This window comes from Symphalangus syndactylus, chromosome 4, assembly GCF_028878055.3.
Source record: "Symphalangus syndactylus isolate Jambi chromosome 4, NHGRI_mSymSyn1-v2.1_pri, whole genome shotgun sequence".
NCBI lineage: Eukaryota > Metazoa > Chordata > Mammalia > Primates > Hylobatidae > Symphalangus > Symphalangus syndactylus.
Window position 1 is genome coordinate 43,841,816 of NC_072426.2, and position 11,337 is coordinate 43,853,152.

Here is an 11,337-nt window from a genome sequence, read left to right on the forward strand (position 1 = left end):
CCAGGCCGGAGTGCAGTGGCATGATCTCGTCTCACGGCAGCCTCCGCCTCCTGGGTTCAAGCGATTCTCCTGCCTCAGCTTCCTTAGTAGCTGAGATTACAGGTGTGCACCACCATGCTTGGCTAATTTTTAAATTTTTTTTTTATTTTTAGTAGAGATAGGGTTTCACCTTGTTGGTCAGGTTGGTCTCGAACTCTTGCCTCAAATGATCCACCCGCCTCAGTCTCCCAAAGTGCTGGGATTACAGGTGTGAGCCACCTCGCCAGGCCTGTTCATTTGTTTTTAGAGAAACATTGTGTTTAATGGTAAAGCTTAGCACACCCCAGCACCAGGAATGGCATGGAGTCTCAGCAGCAGGGACAGGCAGGTGATCGCCACAGAGCCTCACATGGCGAAGAGGATGAGGAAGGCGACCATCAAACAGAAGAGCCCCATGGCCTCAGACAAGGCAAAGCCCAGAATGGCATAAGAGAAGAGCTGCTGCTTGAGAGATGGGTTCCCGGCATAGCCAATGATCAAGCTGCCAAACACAGTTCCAATGCCAGCCCCGAACCAGCCACACCAACTGTGCCCCAGCACCGATCAACCTGGCTGCTGTGTCAATGTCCCCAGAGACAACACTGGTCTGGAACTTCCATCTGGCCCCCGGAGTAGGGAGCTGCTGTAGGAAGGCTGTTTAGATGAATTCTCTGGGCTATTCAAGAAGGAGGCAGACACAGGCCCGATTAGACCCCTGGTACAACAGTGGATCAGAGCTGGAGAAATGAGTAGTGCCCCAGTGGTCTATATTTTTTCAGTCTCCCAGCTGTAGCCCTTGGTCTCAGCTGTCTTGGAGTATTTTTAAATATGGATTATTTATTCCAAGAGTTCTCACTTAAAAACGTATCTGTATCTACACACACACACACACACACACATCTCATACCCAGTCATGTTATCATAATCCATTTAGGTTTTTTTTTTTTTTTTTTTTTGTAGCGATGAGGTCTTGGTATGTTGCTCAGGCTGGTCTTGAACTCCTGGGCTCAAGAGATCTTACTGCCTTGGTCTCCCAAAGTGCTGGAATTACAGGCATGAGCCACCATGCCCAGCCCTAGATTTTTTTTAAAAAAATAAATTTTATTGTGTATATTTAACGTATACAAGGTGATATTATGGGATACATATAGATAATAAAAAGGTTACTATTGTGGAGCAAGTCAATATATCCATTATCTCAGTTACTTTTTTTTGTTTTTATGGCAAGAACAGCTACATCTACTCATTTAGCATGAATCTCATTGACAGTATAATTTTATTACCTAGAGCCCTAAGTAATAAAATTAGATCTACATTTTATTAGATCTACCTAAATTAGATCTCTAGACTTCTTCATCCCTCATGTCTAGTACTTTGTCTGCTCTACCTATGTCTTTCCATTTCTTTCTCCCTCACTCCCAGCTCCTGGTAACCACTGTCTGGTTCTCTATCTTTGTATATTTCAATTTTTAAAATGACTCCATATATAAATGAGATCATGTAATATTTTTCTTTCTGTTTGGCTTATTTCACTTAGTGTAATATTCTCCAGTTTCATCCATGTTGTGGCTAATGGCAAGATCTCGTTCCTTTTTAGTGCTGAATATATGTGTGTATATATATATAGTTTCTTTATTCATTCATCTGTGGACAGACACTTGGGTTGTTTCCATATCTTGGCTATGGTGAATAATGACACAATGAACATGGGAGTGCAGCTATCTTTATGAGGTGGTGATTTCACTGCCTTTTTGTATGTGCCCAGAAGAGGGATTGCTGAGTCCTATGGTAGCTGTATTAGTCCATTTTCACATTGCTATAAAGAACTACCTGAGACTCGGCAATTTATAAAGAAAAGAGGTTTAGCTGACCCACAGTTCCACAGGCTGTACAGGAAGCATGGCTGGGGAGGCCTCAGGAAACTTACAATCATGGCAGAAGACAAAGGGAAAGCAAGCACATCCTACATGTCTGGAGAAGGAGGAAGAGAATGAAGGGGAGGTATTAGACACTTTTAAACAACCAGATCTCATGAGAACTCACTCAGTATCACGCGAACAGCAAGGGGAAAACCTGCCCCCATGATCCAATCACCTCCCACCAGGCTCCTCCTCCAATGCTGGGGATTACAATTTGATATGAGATTTGGGGAGGGACACAAATCCAAACCATATCAGTAGCATTCATTTAGATTTAACTGTATCTATTGCTCACTATTGTTTTCTCTTTGTCTTCCCCCATCTTGAAATTTCTGCTCTGATTTAAGTTGCCATTTGGGGCCAGACACAGTGGCTCATGTTACAGGATCCTTGAAGGTGCCGCTTCGCCAACTGGAAACCTCTGTGGCTGGTGGCACCTTTGCCTGAGTTTTGCTTGGGCCCACTGGGCTCCTTCCATGTACTTGGCCTGGCAGGCTGCGCTTGACTCACGCTACTGGCCTGGATCCCATGCCTACCAAGGGTGAGCCAGGCACAGAGCCGTAAAGGGTGCATGAGTGAGTGAGCATGGGGTCTGGCCACTGCACACAGCCAGGCATGCCAGCTGTGGTGGGGTGGGCAGCTCCAGGCACCAGCATGGGTGCTGGCTCCCTGCAAGGCTGCAGCTGGACTAGGCACACTACAAGCGGCCTCCAGTGTGGGCACCTGGGAATCCAGTGGTGCCCAGAAGCTTGGGGAATGCCAGGAACCACAGAGCCCCAAACCGGGTGTCACAGCCCTGGCTTGGGGAGCTCCTAGGTCTGAGCTCCCCAAAGGGCTGCAGCTCTTCTCTCCTTCTCATGGTCCACAATGTGGCAATCCAGGGGGTGGGTGTGTTTCAGCCCTGTTTGTGTTACAGCTCTTTCAGTCCTACCATTTGGCTGGGTCCTGAGTTCTTGTGCTGTGTCCAGGAAGAATGAGGCACATGGATAATTGGAGGGTGAGCAAGGTGAAGAGGTGCTTTATTGAGCAATAGTGCAGCTCTCAGGAGACCTAAAGTGGGTAACTCCTTTCTGCAGGCAGGTTGTCCCGATAGGTGCAGCTCTCAGCAGAGAGGAGACCAGGAGCGGGTAGTTCCTATCCACAGGCAGGTTGTCCCGATGTCTCTGTGAGTCTGGTTGAGTCCAGGGTTTTTACAGGCTTCAGAAGGGAGGAAGTGTGTGCTGATTGTTTCATGGGCGGCCATGGGTGGGCCTGGAAGAAACACCGTTAAGTTCTCGCTCTGGGCTGTGGACTCTACCCAGAACTGACAGCCTGGCCCTATGCTTTAGGCTGTCCATGGCTTCAATGTGGGGCTTCACCAGGGACCTGCCCCTTTCCACCCAGGAGTCTATCTGCCTCCTGCCACCATCTACATGTCATCCATGGCACCCAGGCTGTTCCTGCTGAGGCCTGGTAGGCCAACAGGCCCATGCTGAGCCACACTCAGCCCCACCTCAGCCTCCTTCCCAGGCTTGTTTGTGCCCAGAGTCTGGAGGGGGCTGAGGCGGCAAGGGGCTGGCATATCAGCACCATCCCAAGCATGTGCACACCCGGCCAGGTCATGAGAGTACCCAGGCTTGGCCACAACTTTGCTCCATAATTGGAGCAGGCACTGGGAGCAGGAAGAAGCCAGGCAGTGGGAGCAGGCACTTCGGAGCCTACAGGGCAGGGGGCTTCCCGGGCCCCTGAGAGTGCAGGGATGCTTGGGTCTGCAGCTGTGGCTGGGCAGCTGTAGTTGTGCCTGGTTTGGCAGGGCTCCCACCCCGCCAACTCAGAAGGAGGTGGGGCTCCCATCTGTTCCTGGCTCCCACCAGCTCCGTGGAGCACGTAGCCCTGGGTAAGCTACAGAGATGGAGTCTCTCTCTCTGTAGGCCAGGCTGGAGTGCAGTGGTACAATCTCAGCTCACTGCAACCTCCGCCTCTCAGGTTCAAGCGATTCTCATGCCTCTGCCTCCCGAGTAGCTGGGATTACAAGTACATGCCACCACACCTGGCTGATTTTTGTATTTTTAGTAGAGACAGGGTTTCATCATATTGGTCAGGCTGGTCTTGAACTCCTGACCTCGTGATCTGCCTGCCTTAGCCTCCCAAAGTGCTGTGGGTTACAGGCATGAGCCACCGCACCTGGCCGCATTTTATATTTTTTAAAAACCCAGAAAATCTTACTGGAAGCTTATGTCCCATTGGCCAGAACTGTGTCATCCAGCAAGGGGAGCTGATAATGAGTACATTTTACTCTCCCAGTCTCCATAGTGGAGTCAGAGAAGGGAACGGATGGAAATGGGGCTGAGCAGCCAGCGAACAGCAGCTGCTACATTTCTTCATCTTGGATTTCGCCTCCATGTCTCTTCTCTTTCCTTTCAGATTCCCACTTCTTTGTGTTTTTGCTCTATACTGCAAGATGTCTCTCTCGCAATATCTTCCAGACCACTGATTCAATTCCCAGCATTTACTGCCTTCTAATGAATTGCTATATTTGAAAGTCATGTATTTTGGTTTGCAAGAATCTTTTTGAGTGTACTCTGATCACATCTTGAGAGTTCCCATACCGAACTCCTTTTTCTTTGAGGTTCTTTTCTGCCTTTCCTACTAGTTCACCTAGGGCTTCCTCCTTCGTGTTACCGAGTCCTCTTAAACAGGTGCGATTTTTCTTTACTTGCTCATGTTTTTTTCCTCTTGGTTCCCCATAGGGACAAGGCTGTTGATATTTCTAGAGTAGGGCAAAACCAGTAAGTGCTGGAAGATCATTTACTTTGTGTTCTCCTGGGCCCATGGCGAGGGAAGGGTCTGGCAAACTGTCACTTCTTCACTCTCTCCATCCCAGTTGTTCTCAGAGTCTCACAGCCAGCTAGGATCCATCAGTCAGCAAGTGCAGTTTCCCTTACTCCACAGAGGTCAGGTGGGTAGGGCAGGCCCCAAGGACCACGCACAGCCTGCATCAGAAGCAGCCCCTCCCCGAGAAGAGTTCTGCTGGTGGGGTCATCTCCAGGCACCAGAAATTCCCTGCCATCTGATGCCTTCTCTCTGCTGGCCTTTCAGCTCTCGCTCAGGAGACAGAAACCCCAAACCTGTTCTTGTCCTTGGAGAGGTAGGGGCTCTCCTGGTCTTCAGGTGCACCTCAGGGCTTCCTGATTATGTTACCCAAAGAGTGAGTGAACTGACAGGGTAAGGGAGGTGAGGAACACTGGCATTTAATGCTTCATCATGGGACTTTCAGGATCACTGGAGCCATATTTATATAGGTTTGACTGTTGCTTAATGCTTCGATATTTGCTGTACAAACAGATGTTGTAAATCCAAGTGCATCTTTCCTGTTTCCCAAAACGGGCCTAGCAAGGCTTCTCTGGAGGCATTCTGTCAGGAATTTGATTGAATTAGATGAGTGTGTTGTGAGTACAGTTGAAACAAAAGGATGGTATAGGAAATAAAAGAATGCGTCACATGGTAAGGGCGAGTTTGTTTCAGGCTCAGTTGCATGATTCGTATGCACATTGTGCTATAGTATATCATACATTTCTGGGTAATGTTAAAAACATATGAGCAATGCTAAGTTAGAGGACGTTCTGGGGGCAGTTGACGTGCCTTCCCGAGAGAGTGAAATTGGAGGGAGTTTAGATCCTTTACTAAAAGAAGTCTATGACCCCTCTAGCTCCAGCTGACTTTAATTACAAGGTACCCTCACGGCAGTTACACTGCACTATAACTAACCACTAAATAGTAAGGTGAAACTGTGCACCCACAGTGAATTTTTCAGCAGCCCCCAGCCGTGGTCTTTACTCAGCCCCCCTACTTCTATCCCCCAGGAATTCAAGGCTGACTTGGTTTCTGTGCAGTTGTTGTGAAATGCTCAGGGCTGTTTGCTCTGGCAGAGTGAGAAACTTTGGGCAAAAAATCTGAGAGTGTCTCCTCCTGGGTAAACCTGGGAGAATCCTTCCCGTCTTTTTCTCCACACAGAGTGATTATGATGACCCATGAGAAAGAAAAGCAATGATTCAGTCGACACATGTTGTAACCGAAGATTATATTTTGTTAATGAAGCGCCTTCTGTTTTTTCTGAACAAGGCTGAGAGGGATTTGGGTGTGTAAGATAGAAAGTAGGTGCTGCCGCTGAGCTGAGCTCAGTAAACAGGAACAAGGAAGTTAAAATGCCGTGAGGGAAAATATAGGAAGTAGGAGAAAGCCAGAAAGTCTGGGAGCAGAGAACTGACGCCTCCCGGAGACCCAACAAGATTGTCATCAAATGGTGACTGAATTTCAGGGGAAGCCTGGGGAAGGACAGAATTCTGCTGAACTCTGCAGAAGTCTTCAGCTGCCAGAAGTCTGAGGTGGGACTGCCAGAGAGTCAGCCCTCATGGTTGAGGGGACAGCTGGCTTCCATGTTTAATGAGCACCTATCTGTGTCCGGCACCCCCAGGCACCCAGACACTGGGGTGGCATCTGGAAGTAAGATGATTCTTTCCACCCACAGTGCTGACAATCCAGCAAGGAAGGGGCACTCTCCGAGTAAATCTGCACTTGGAAAGTGCTCTAATATATGAGGTGGAGGTGCTTTGTCAACTGCAAACTGTGAAATCCACCTTTAAGGGCTGCTGGCGTCCCATAGCAACCAGCACATGGCCAGACGCTATGGTTCGTTTACTGCTGCTCATGAACCAGCAGATCCATGTGTGTTTTCGAACATAAAAACCTTCCAGCCCCTCTTTTGCCCACCTTCCTCTATAGCCACAGGCTCAAATCCAGACCCCATTTCAGTGTGCCCTAGTACTCTATCCTTGGTACCCTCAGATTGCCCTGGGAGCACAGCTGACTTCCCTGAGGCTCCCCTCCCCCAGCAGCACCCAACCTTTCCCAGAGCAGCTGCCCTGCCTTTCTGAGTGACAGGTGGAGCTGCTCGGGGCATGATGCCCAGGCACCGGGGCATCCAACCTCTTCCAGTGTGAGTCAGGCAGGCCTGGTCCAACATCCCATCAGCCAGTGCTCCCCAGCTGCTTCCCCGGAATGCCTGGCTGAACCCCAACAAGGCCAGCCCCTGCAGGCAGATGGCTCTGAGACTCTTCCTCTGTCAAAGCTCTGCGAGATGTCCGGGCGCAGTGGCTCATGCCTGTAATCTCAGCACTTTGGGAGTCCAAGGCGGGTGGATCACCTGAGGTCAGGAGTTCGAGACCCGCCTGGCCAACATGGCAAAACCCCGTCTCTACTAAAAATACAAAAGTCAGCCAGGTGTAGTGGTGGGCGGTAATCCCAGCTACTTGGAAGGCTGAAGCAGGAGAATCGCTTGAGCCTGGGAGGCGGAGGTTGTGGTGAGCTGAGATTGCGCCACTATTGCACTCCAGCCTGGGTGACAGACAGAGACTCTGTCTGCATCCCCCACTGCCCACAAAAAAAAAAAAAAAAAAAAAAAGCTCTGCAAGACCAGCGTGGAGTCTCCTCATCTGGAAAGGCCCCTCTCCTGTGGAGATAAGAGGTGTGAATGGCATTTTCTCAGCCTGCCAGCCACCTGGCATTGGCTACTTACAAGAATCTCTTAATTGGAAAATGTGCAAAGGATAAAAACAGGAAATTTTCAGAAGTGTATATCCTCAACCTCACTAATCATCATAGACATGAAAATTAAACAGGATATTTTTCATTTAGAAAACATTTTATTGTGCAATACAGCACATAAATAGAAGAGGACATAAACTTAAATATATAGCCGTGAGCAACGCACCGCCCTTTTAGCTTGAGTTTCTCTATCCACTCATGTGGATGTTGGACACAATTATGTCTAAAGATCCTCCCAGCTCTGGGACCTCTTGAATCATCACTACTGTCAGTCTTGGTTTACTGCTAATTCCCTCAATGACCTGGGGAAATAGTCTAACCTGTTTTCTCATTTGTAATTGGGCATACAAACAGCTACCCACCCTGCCTCACAGCACTGATTTAGGTGGGTCCAAAAAGATTAAAAGCTTTTTTTTGGGTGTAATAAACTATCAAGCAATCCAAATAATTTTGACAGAGAAAGCCAGCCAGAAGACAGATACCTTATGAGGATGGATGTCAAGTACAGGGCCAGCCCTTGGCTGTCAGGAAGGGAAATGGCTCTGGGGGTCTCTGAGGCTTTCCCTCTGAAGGTGAGGGAAGGCTTTCCTTCTGAAGTTGAGGGAAGATTTTCCCTCTACTCTCTGAGGGTTTCATACACACACACACACACACACACACACACACACTGCCGAAAAATGAACAAGTCCCAAAAGATGCACAGTTGCACCTGGGGTCCAGGCTGGGAAACTAGTCATACGGGAGAAGAATGAACATCTGCATTTTTTTTTTTTTTTTTTTTTTTAGACAGAGTCTTCCACTGTTGCCCAGGCTGGACTGCAGTGGCGTGATCTTGGCCCACTGCAACCTCTGCCTCCCGGGTACAAGTGATTCTTGTGCCTCAGCCTCCAGAGTGAGATTACAGGCACCCACCACCATGCCTGGCTAATTTTTGTATTTTTAGCAGAGACAGGGTTTCATCAGGTTGGCCAGGCTGGTCTCGAGCTCCTGACCTCAAATGATCTGCCCACCTCGGCCTCCCAAAGTGCTGGGATTACAGGCATGAGCCACCATACCTGGTCTGACATCTGCATGTTTCTATTTGAGGAGAAATCCCTTCCACCTTTTTCTTTTATAGAGGTGTGACCTCATCCTTACAAATAGAGGTACAATATGTTTTGGGAAATAGTTATTATTATATTGAACTTACTGTTGTGTGTCCTGCCCCACATACCCTCCCAGTGGTGGGTAATATGTAATTACCCACCCAGTGGTGGGTAATGATGTAATATTACATATTACATAATGAAATGGCCCAGCACCCCTATACTTAGTGACCCGCTAGCCTTCCCTAACTCATGCACCCAGCCATCACCCAGGGACAGTGCACAATCAGAGCCTGTTGCCTCAAAAAGGTTCACTGGACAGAGTAGAACTCTAATAGGCTCTGCCAGCTCCTGATCGCATTCCCAGTAGGATATACCCACTTGCCAGGTTCAGGACCCTCTAGTTTGGTTCTGTCATCTGGCCTGGGCCATTGTCCCCATGACTCCCCAGATGTCCCCTTCTAAAGGCTGAAGATAGTTCCTCTGTGGGTTCCATAGGCTTCATATACCTGCTGGTATCACCTCTCTGCTCTCCCAACCACTGATGGGGATAAAGGCCCAGAAAGCCTGCTGAAGTCTCAGAACTTAAAGAACCTGACTTATGTCCCACTTCCACCCCCAAACACAGACAGAGCCTCAGGGTATGAAGAGCAGTTCCCAGCACACTCAATACTTTTCTACATTACCTTCAATGACTGCACAGGGCTCACAGCATGGTTATGCCAATCATCCAGTAATAGACATCGTAGTTGGTCAGTTAGGTCATCATGAGGCCATCCACTCTCCCCATCTGGTGGTCAGGAGCAGCCTTTCAGCAGGGAGAGCAGGGGACAGGAGGAAGGACAGGAGTCCTGGGGTGGGGGCTGCAAGGACGGTTGTTCAGTAGCCAAAGGTAAGAATGGGCCTAGGGATGCATGGAAGAGGATCTGGGCAGTTGGCCTTCTGTGGGGGCAGTGGTGGGGGCTGCAGAAAGGAAGCCAGAAGGAGCAGGGCTTTTAGAGGCAGCTCTCCAGGGGATTTCCAAAACAGGAAGCCACTGGGGTGACCCAGGCCCTTCTGAGTAATGAGCATTTTGCATGTCCTTGGAGGCTGTTGTCCCGAATCCCCTTGGGCCCAAAGTCACTAAAGTGTGCCCATCACCCCATGCAGGACCCTAAGAGGTGTGATCATAGCCTAGTCTGGTTGTTTGACAATCATTGCAGAATAAGTTGTATAATTTGCAAAGTCAAGCACAAAACATAAATAATCACTGTTGTCTTTAATTTTCCTCTTAAGTATAGAACATAAAACTTTGAGGACGTTGCTTTCAACTTCAAAAGAATTAGGAACTAGTGCCATGGGATAGCATTTCCCCAAGTACATTTCAAGATATGCTAGTTCCTTGAGATGTTAATGGCTGGTGTCTGGGGAAAATGTTGTGTCCTCAAATACAGTTGAGAGAGGCTACACATCCTTCTTTCCTCTTAGAGACACACAACACTGTATCCGTTCTCACTAAAGGCTATGAAGAAGTCCTGCAGTATTTCCCAGACTTATTTAATGGATCCTTTTTTAAAACAAACAAACAAACAAACAAACACTTAAAATCTCTTGGAACTACTATTTTGCAGTAACCTGCCTCTCCATGTAAAGTTTCAACTCCAACCAGTATTGAACTGCCAATATTTGAGCTGAGTGTATTGTTCCAATTTGCTTTTTAACCACTTAATTAAATGATTTTATTCTAACATAGCTGGGGCTACAACTGCATCGGAGTAAAAAGCACATTGCTTGCTGGGTCAGGGGGCACTTTAACTTCTTTTTTTTTTTTTGAGACGGAGTCTCGCTCTGTCGTCCAGGCTGGAGTGCAGTGGTGCGATCTTAGCTCACTGCAACCTCCGCCTCCCGGGTTCAAGCGATTCTCCTGCCTCAGCCTCCTGAGTAGTTGGGACTACAGGCACCCGCCACCATGCCCAGCTAATTTTTTGTATTTTTAGTAGAGATGGGGTTTCCCTGTGTTATCCAGGATGGTCTCAATCTCCTGATCCGCCCACCTCAGCCTCCCAAAGTGCCGGGATTACAGATGTAAGCCACCGTGCCTGGCCCACTTTAACTTCTTAATGGAGAAAAACCAGTTTACTTCTCTGAACTTCAGTTTCCTCACTTGCCAAATTCCATGGGTTGTGAGATTTAAGAGGTAATTATGTGAAAGCCCCCAGCTCAATGCCTGATGCTAAAGAAATAACTGGTAAAGAATGAATATAGAGCCTTGGGAGTTGAAAGACAGAAGTCATGGAAAACTTGGACAACGGTAGTCCTTTTTCTTTTTCTCCTTTCCCTTTCCCTTTCCCTTTTCCTTTCCTTTCCTTTTTCTTTTATCTCCTTTCCTCTCTTCTCCTTTCCTTTCTTTTCCTTTCCTCCCTTCTTTCTCTTTCTTTTTTAGAGATGAGGTCTCACTATGTTGCCCAGGCTGGTGTCAAACTCCTGGCCTCAAGCAATCCTCCCGCCTCAGCCTCTCAAAGTGTTGGAATTACAGGCTTGAGCCACTGTGCCCAGTGAAGTCCCTTTTCTTTCTTTCTTTTTTTTGGCGGGGGGGTTGTTTTGTTTTGTTTTTTTTTACTCATCACTCTACTAATGAGGATGAAGTCCCATTTCAAGAATAAATATATAGATTCAAAATTGCAGTATTTGCGGGGAAGAACTAGGGGAAGAGGAAAAGAAGGGGATGGGTATTTGAGTTCCTTTTTTTTTTT

General features: G+C 47.9%; 1 pseudogene; it reads right to left on the bottom strand.

The window, feature by feature from the left end:
* On the bottom strand, positions 1–6,577 carry LOC129480066 (ATP synthase F(0) complex subunit C1, mitochondrial-like; annotated as a pseudogene).
* Positions 6,578–11,337: the final 4,760 nt, after the last annotated feature.